This window comes from Panthera uncia (genome assembly GCF_023721935.1).
Source record: "Panthera uncia isolate 11264 chromosome A3 unlocalized genomic scaffold, Puncia_PCG_1.0 HiC_scaffold_11, whole genome shotgun sequence".
Lineage (NCBI taxonomy): Eukaryota > Metazoa > Chordata > Mammalia > Carnivora > Felidae > Panthera > Panthera uncia.
In genome coordinates, this window is record NW_026057578.1 from 22,931,725 (window position 1) to 22,940,669 (window position 8,945).

The 8,945-nt window shown below is 40.4% G+C and overlaps 1 pseudogene; it reads left to right on the forward strand.

Moving 5' to 3' along the window:
- Positions 1–242: 242 nt before the first annotated feature.
- Positions 243–355, forward strand: LOC125937176 (uncharacterized; annotated as a pseudogene).
- Positions 356–8,945: the final 8,590 nt, after the last annotated feature.

An 8,945-nucleotide genomic window follows, 5' to 3' on the forward strand; every position in this document is an offset into this window, starting at 1 on the left:
ACAGTTTTAATTATTTCATTTGTTCTCTTGATTGTATTTGTCTATTTCCTAAATTAGAATTAGGGGCTGTCTTATATTAACTGAATTGTCAAACCTGACAAATAATAGATATTCAATGTGTATCTGTGGAAAGAATGAAAGGGAAAGAGAAGCCTATCAGGCTTGAAGAGGGCATTACTTTGGGGCAGAGGGCAGTGCTCTTAGGAAGAGGTTCTGGGAAACCAGGGACAAAAGCTTCAGTTGTGTTCACTTTGGCAGCACATATACAAAAATTATAACAATACTGAGATTAGTGTGGCCCCTGCCCAAGGATAGCATGCAAATTAGTGAAATATTCCATTGTAAACAAATTTTTTTCAGGAATCTGAGGACCAGAACCACCTGCATAAACTCAGCTAAGTGCTCCAATACAGCTAAGAAAGGACCTTCCCAGGATCTTCTTGGTTTAACACGAAATCATTCAAATGTTAGTGGCTGTTGTGGCATATGGAGAATTTATTGTCCCACAACCATAGTAATGTCAAGAATCCCAGACTCAATACTCCTGCATAAATACAACATGTTTCTTCACTTATTCAACATGTATGCATTGAGATCCACGCTTGAACTGGGCACCAAAGACACAGGGCAGAATGGCATTTGGGCCCTACTGTCAAGGATCTCAAAGCCTGGAAAAGAAATCATCACAGTTTGGGGGCACCTGGGTGGCTCAGTCGGTTGAGTGTCCGACTCTCGGTTTCAGCTCAGGTCATGATCTCGCGGTTCATGGGTTTGAGCCCCACATTAGGCTCTGCACTGAGAGTGAGGAGCCTGCTTGGGATTCTCTCTCTCTGTCTCTCTCTTAGCCCTCCCCTGCTCACTCTCTCTGTCTTGAAATAAATACATAAACTTTAAAAAAAGTTTAAAAACATCATCACAATTTGTAAGTTAAAATTCTTAAAAAAAATTTTTTTAATGTTTATTTTTGAGAGACAGATTGACAGAGCGTGAGCGGGGAAGGGGCAGAGAGGGAGACACAGAATCTGAAGCAGGCTCCAGGCTCCCAGCTGTCAGCACAGAGTCCGACACAGGGCTCAAACTCACAAACTGTGAGATCATAATATGAGCCAAAGTCGGATGTTTGCCCGGCTGAGCCACCCAGGCACCCCTGTAAGTTAAAATTCTCTTTGGCTGTTGCAAGTACAATCACTGACACTGTTGCCAACACAAGCAGAAGAGAACTATATTACAGAAATATTGAGGACTGGGCACCTGGGTGGCTCAGTACATTAAGCAGCTGGACTCTTGATTTTGGCTCAGGTCATGACCTCACAATCGTGAGATCGAGCCCCACCTGGGGTTCTACACTGACAGCACGGAGCCTGGTTGGGATTCTCTCTCTACCCCTCCCCTGCTCACACATGCGCTCTCGCTCTCTCTAAATAAATAAATAAACTTAAAAAAAAAAAAAAAGGATATCGAGGGCCTAGAGCATGGAGGAGGGCAGGCTTGGAAAATCAGCAGACAGAAAAGGAGCTTCACCAGGAAGCAGCTGCTTCTGCCAGCAGCACTACACACCACAGCTGGGATTCAATCCTAACATCCTTTTGTCTTTGAGTCACTCACTTAAAAGGCAAAAAAAAAAAAAAAAAAAAAAAAAAAAAAATCTTGGCCAGGAGCCGCTGTTGATTGGTCAATCTCAGGTCACATGAATTAGTTCAAGCTGCCAGGGAAAGAGGAGAGGCGCAATCTGCCCCTAAGGATATTCCCGCAAATTGGGGAGGGAGGGGAGAACTGATGCTGGCCAGGCAAAAATAACTTGATGCAGATATGAATAAAGTATCTTGAGAGTTAAACTCTTTCTGATTCCTGCAAAACCTGGCTTGCCAGCTTCTTCTAAACTGGATGTTCACTGGCTGCTAGTCACAGAACTCCATTTGCCAAATTCTGATCAAAAGCCTGGTCTTACCACTGCCTCCCTGGCTGCATCCATCTTTGGGCCTTAAGAACCAACCTCTTCAGCATCTCACTAGTAGTTGGTCTCAACCTCCCAATTATTTCTTAGATCCTTTCTTCATACAAAATAGGCATTCAACTAATAGTTGTAATTAGTGAATAAGTGAATGAATGTAAAGCAGCCTCAATTCCACAGAGTAGAATCTCTCCTGCTAAGTATCTAACCAATTTAGAACCCTGGCTTCAGCCTGTAAAATGACAGCTCCACAACAAAATTGTGCATACACCCAAGGTATACAGCAGCACAAGAGGCATTCAGTAGCTACACGGAAAGTCCTCTCACTCCCTAAGCATCTCTTCATTACTCTTCATTACTCTTCATTACTTTTCTTCTTAAATTGTCACATTTAGGTTAAATAGCATATGAGAAAATGTATTATAAACTGCAAAGCTCTATATAAATGATTTTCTGATTGCTTCCTTCCTAGATTCGTCATCACCTGGAGTATTCAAAATGTCCTTGACTAAAGAGAAGCAGAACTAAAGGCCTTAAGTGAGATAGGATATTCAATTAGAGAAAACTAATCTTTCTCAGCCTCTAGCTAGCAAACCTTTACACTCTGTCCTTATGCAACCCCAAGGTATTTACAATGAGTCTGTCCAGAGTAAAGGGGAAAACTAAAATAGAAATCAAGCCCCTTAGCTGTGACTCATACTGAACAGACCCCATATACTCAGAGCATCACCAAGCTTGAGCCTGTCAGTCTCCAGAGCAGGAACTGGGGCATGATATCTGCAGCACCCAGCTGAGTGTGAGAACTCAGGAAGCCGGAAACCACAGTCACAGCAGCATCTGAGAGGTCCAAGAACCTTCACAAGGCGCCAGGGGCCCAAGGGAAGCAAGTTGAGTCTTGGCCCTGGCCTGAGGTCTTCCAGTCTGGACCTGATGGAAAGTTCTTGAGCCTTAGTGCTCTCCAGGTGAGGGGGAGGAGAATTAAGTAGGAATTTCCAGCATTTTGCAAGATTATAAGAAGGGAGGGAGAAGAGGAAAAGGAGAGAACATTTTTTTATTCTTGTCCTAGCTACTAAAAAGAGTGATAAAATTCCCCTGGACCACTTCAAGGGACTATGTCCTGTTCAGCTCTATACCTTGGGGACCCCAATACCTAGCACTGTTCCCTGTACTTTAAGCATACTTAATGCATATTTCTTGTGAGTTGAAACTCATGCCAATCAGAGATAAAGAGAAAGGGGGGAGGAGTTTAGCCCTAGGGACTAAAAGAATGGAATGGAGGTTTAAAAAGTTGATGAAATGAACAGTCTCTAAATCTGCTGGTGCTCCACTCCCCAAAAGTCTTATAATTTAATTTTAAATAGTTAATGGTTTGTCATATGGTTCAAATGCCAGAAACTATATAAAAGGTATACAATACAAAATTCCCTCAAATTCCTATCTGTCATTGGTCCTATTTCCACTGGTTAATCACTATTCTTACTTTCTTAGGAAGACTTTAAGGATTTCTTTTTTTTTTTAATGCCACACAGGTGTTTTTTTTTTTTAAGTTTATTTAATTATTCTGAGAGAGAGAGAGAAAGCATAAGCAGGGGAGGGCAGAGAGAGAAGAAGAGAGAATCCCAAACAGGCTGTCAGACACGTAACTGACTGAGCCACCCAGGCGCCCCCTTTCAGGATTTCTCTCTATATATATATGTATATAAATTCAAATATATTCTGACTCTTTTATTCAAAAGGAAGCATTTTTTTAAGATTTTTTTTTCTAAGTAATCTCTACACCAATGTGGGGCTTCAACTCACAATCCCAAGATCAAGAGTCACGTGATCTACTCACTGAGCTAGTCAGGGGCCCCCAAAAGGAAGCATTTATATATGTTGTCCTCCATCTTACTTTTTTTTGCTAAACAAGGTTAGACACCCTAGAATACATTTTGTACAATGGCATAAAAATAATTTCCTCATTATCTTGTTTTACTTTATTGCTGCATAGTATTCCTTGTGTGGATGTACTATAATTTGCTTCATCAGTCCCTTATTGAAGGAAATTTGGGTTGCTTTCAATCTTTTGCAATTTATTTCTTTTTAAATGTTTATTTATTTATTTTGAGAGAGAAAGCATGCATGTGTGAGTGGGAGAGGGGCAAAGAGGGAGAGAGAGAATCCCAAGCAGGTTCTGAGCTGTCAGTGCAGAGCCTGACGCAGGGCTCAATCTCATGAACCATGAGATCATGACCTGAGCAGAAATCAAGAATCAGATGCTTAACTGACTGAGCCACACAGGTACTTCCAATCTTTTGCAGTTTAAAAACAATGTTCCATTTACAAATTGTAAAGCACATGTGCACAGACAAACTGTACTCTAAATTCTCAGAAATGGAAGCTATGAGCCACAGCAATATATGCATTTATAACTTTGTTAGAGATTGCAATTTGCCCTCTATAGATTCCGCAAAGATATATAACTCCACAGTTGCAAAATGTGTCGCAAGTAATCTGTTACTTGCAATAATTAAAATCCAGCAATTTATTTACAGTTTAAGCGACAGAAGCAGTTTCAAAATTATTCCCATTATCTTAGTCTCATTTACTTTCATTCCTGGTAAGGAAAGAAATGAGTAATGTTCTAGTTTCTACTTACAAATGTGTATAACACACTGCACAATTGTGTGTATCATATATGTCAATGTCACCCCCCCATGTGTCGTTAAAAGAGATATATCAGAAATTATCTTGATGATTTTGATGTAGAATAAAATATCCTTAAGCATGAAAGGACAAGCCATTAAGGAAAATATTATATATTGAACAACATTTAAAAATTCTATTCTATCCACAAATATAACATACATAAACAGATAGTTTCAGGTATGTAGGGAAATGAGACTGGGAATGGAGGCTAAGGAAGTGTAACTCAAACAAAGAGGGGCCATTCACTTTGTTTCCAATGTTCATAAACGATGCTGCATTAAGAAAAAGTGAAAAGGGGGTAAAAAAGAAAACCTACTTAAGATAGAACATGGTTTTGGCTAAAATGAAGCCCAGTCTCGGGAGGATTAAAAAATTGATGATGAGGGTGCCTGGGTGGGTCAGTCGGTTGAGCGTCCAACTTTGGCTCAGATCATGATCTTGAGGTTCATGGGTTTGAGCCCCACATTGGGCTCTGTCCTGACAGCTCAGAGCCTGGAACCTGCTTCAGATTCTGTGTCTCCCTCTCTCTCTGCCCTTCCCCCCATCATGCTCTGTCTCTCTGTCAAAAATAAATAAATATTTTAAAAAATTAATTCATGCTCTGTCTCTTTCTGTCTCAAAAATAAATAAACGTTTAAAAAAAATTATTTTTTAAAAAAAAAAGGGGCGCCTGGATGGCTCAGTCGGCTAAGCGTCCAACTTCAGCTCAGGTCATGATCTCGGGGTCCGTGAGTTTGAGCCCCGCGTAGGGCTCTGTGCTGACCACTCAGAGCCTGGAGCCTGTTTCAGATTCTGTGTCTCCCTCTCTCTGACCCTCCCCCATTCATGCTCTGTCTCTTTCTGTCTCAAAAATAAATAAATGTTAAAAAAAATTTTTTTAATTATTTAAATGATGTTTTGGGGAGATATTTTATTTTAAAAAAGGGGGGAAGAGAAACAATGTTGCAACAAATAATTCTCTTAGTGGGGTGCCTGGGTGGCTCAATCAGTTAAGTTTCCGACTTTGGCTCAGGTCATAATCTCACAGTTTGTGAGTTTGAGCCCGAGTTGGGCTCTGTGCTAACAACTCAAAGCCTGGAGACTACTTCAGACTCTGTGTCTCCCTCTCTCTGCCCCTCCCCTGCTCGCACTCTGTCTCTGTCTCTCTCTCCCAAAAACAAATAATAAAACATTAAAAATTTTTTTTTAATTCTTAGTGATGATCATTCATAACGTTTCCAATTGTTATAAACAATGTTTCATTAAACAGCCTTGTATATTCAATACAGGAGAAAAAGAGAAAAAGTGGAGTTGGGCTGGCTTAATGAAAATAGTGAACCAAGAATATGAGTATATCCTGAGTATATCCGTGTAATTACATGTATTTGAAGTTTAAAAAAAAAGTGATGATGATGGTGGTGATGGTGAAGAACGTTAATAACTGACATTCTGCTGCCCAAATCCCACTGGATTTCTTCTTGCCTGTTTATTGATTCACTAAGACCCAAAAGCTCTCTTCACCTTCTTGCTGCCCCACACTTGTGCATTTGAAATCTCACCTCCGTGACTTCACCCAACCCAGCACAGCCCACGGTTCCCTTGGGACTAAAACCATATCTCACATCCAATCTTAATTCCAAATTCCAGGCTCTAAATAGCACTCTAAAAGTCACTGGGTGATAATTATGGAGAAACAGGTAGTCCCAGGTACTCTCACACCTTATTCCACTTTTTCTGCTCTCTTTGACTATATCATTGTCTTTTTTTTTTTTTCCTTGCTTCTTCATAAACCCTTTTTAGGTCTTTATGCTTTTTTTTTAAAGTTTACTTATTTGTTTAAGCAATCTCTACACCCAAAGTGGGGCTCAAACTCATGATCCCAAGATCAAGAGTCACATGCTCCTCTGACTGAGCCAGCCAGGCACCTCTGGGTCTCTATACTTTTCAAAGGTTTATTTATCCTAGTTGCTAAATCACCATCCCTCCTCCTCCTTTTATTTTCAGGGGAGGCTTTTCATTGCAAGAGGTAAAATAGAGGCAAAAACCTCTGCATACTTGGCTAAAGTAGAGACGAAAATTGCCATAAAAACCCAAATGACAAAACCTGACAATTACAAGAGAGTTGGATCCTGCCCACATTTAACTCTCCCTGCCCCAGAAGGCTTCTGTCCTCCCATCAGATGCCTTGGGGTAGGACCTCTGACTTTTCAAAGGCCAGATGGGGAAATAAAATTTATATTTATATTCCCTATAGATTTTCAATTTTTTCTTTCACTCCTACACACTCACCTTTGCCTATCTCCCCTTCCTATTGTATTTCAAATCTTTATCTTACCCCCCCCCTTTTTTAATATGTATTTATTTAGGTGCCTGGCTGGTTCAGTCAGAAGAACATGCAACTCTTCATCTCAGGGTCTTGAGTTCCAGCCCCATGTTGGGGGAAGAGATTACTTAAACAAATAAAACTTTTTTTTTTTTTTTTTAAGGGGCGCTGGGTTGCTCAATCGGTTAAGTGTCTGACTTCGGCTCAGGTCATGATCTCACAGTTCCTGAGTTCGAGCCCAGTGTCAGGCTCTGCGATGACAGCTCAGAGACTGGAGTCTGCTTAGGATTCTGTGTCTCCCTCTCTGTGTTCCTCCCCTGCTCATGCACTCTCTCTCTCTCTCTCTCTCTCTTTAAAATAAATAAAAATTTTTAAAAATTAAAAAAAAAATTTAAGATCTGTTTCAGGTGTGCCTGGATGGTTCAGTCGGTTTAGCACCCAACTCCAGCTCAGGTCATGATCTCACAGTTTGTGACTTCAAGGCCCATATTGGGCTCTCTGCTGTCAGCAGAGCTGGCTTCGGATCTTCTGTCGCCCTTTCTCCCTGTCCCTCCCCTGCTCATGCACTCTCTCTCTCTGTAAAATAAATAAACATTAAAATAAACGAATAAAAATAAATGAATAAATAATAATCTTTCATATCCTCAGAATTTAAAATTGATAAGGGTGGGGACTTTGTTTTGTTTACTGCTATATCCCCAGTGCATGGAATAATGTCTAGCATGAAAGAGGTACTTAAAATGTCTCATGGATGGCAATATCAAACAATGTTTTTGGAGTACTTCCATTATGCCCTCTATTCTAAGTTTCTTTACACATTTATTTTCTCACCTAATCTTTATAACAACCTTATAAGATTTAACAACTCTTTAAATGTGATGTCCCAAACTTTTCAGTGGCCTGTGAACAACTGAGAAAAAAATAACAGGTCGATTTTAAGCATGTGTAGATCTATCTGTAGTGTAAATATTCACACTGGGGCTGATTTCAAACTACCAGTGTGAGATCAACTGGCTCCACAAGTTCCTGGACATTTAATAATTGGTTCATGAGCTGGTACAAACCCTCCAGCACATCACTGGCTAGCAGAGCATGGAAGACCTTTCACAAATTAGTACTTATGTATCTTTCCAAAGAAATCGTCTCTGACTTTTCAACTCACCCACGCAATCGAATTGTACAGAATTCCTGTCTGTGTGAGAACATGCCCTGCTTGTCTATACTTAATTGTCATTGGGCAACGTGCTCTATATCTGAGAAGATCTTTCATCTTTCCTTTTTATATCCCGGCTTTACATTGATGCATCTCCAAAGCAACCCCAACCAATTCAACAAATAGTTGTTAAACAACCAGTACATTCCAGGCAGGATGCTAGGAGCTAGGGGAGAGGGGAAGGATAGAGATAAAGGAGAAGCAGTCCATGTTCTCAGAGTAGCTCACAATCTGGTAGTAAAGGCAAATGTGTAAGCTGGATTACAATCCAATAAGAGCAATAATGAGAGATTGATGGAGTCTAACAAGTGTAGGCAGGATAATGGCCAACTTCCTAGAGGATAAAACACGAACGTATTTAAGGACAGATATTTTCTAGGCATGGAGATACAGGCCATCTGAGACTTTACAAACAGATTAAAAAGTGGGGTAAAACAGATGATAGGGCATTCTGGATTCCTCTGTGCTCCCCAAACTGTCAGTGGGAAACCACTGCACTCCATTATAGGAGAATCTCCAATAGGAAAATGATCAAAATCAATGAATAGATTATGAACACAGGATTTCAAAATAAAATCTTTTTTTAAGTTTATTTTGAGAAAGAGAGAGAGAGCACAAGCAGGGGAAAGGCAGAGAGAGAGGGAGAGAGAAAGAATCCCAAGCAGTTCCTGAACTATCAATGCAGAGACCCATGCAGGGCTCAAACCCACGACCCGTGAGATCATGACCTAAGCTGAAACCAAGAGCCAAAATTAAGATTCAGACGCTTAACTGACTGAGCGACCCAGGTG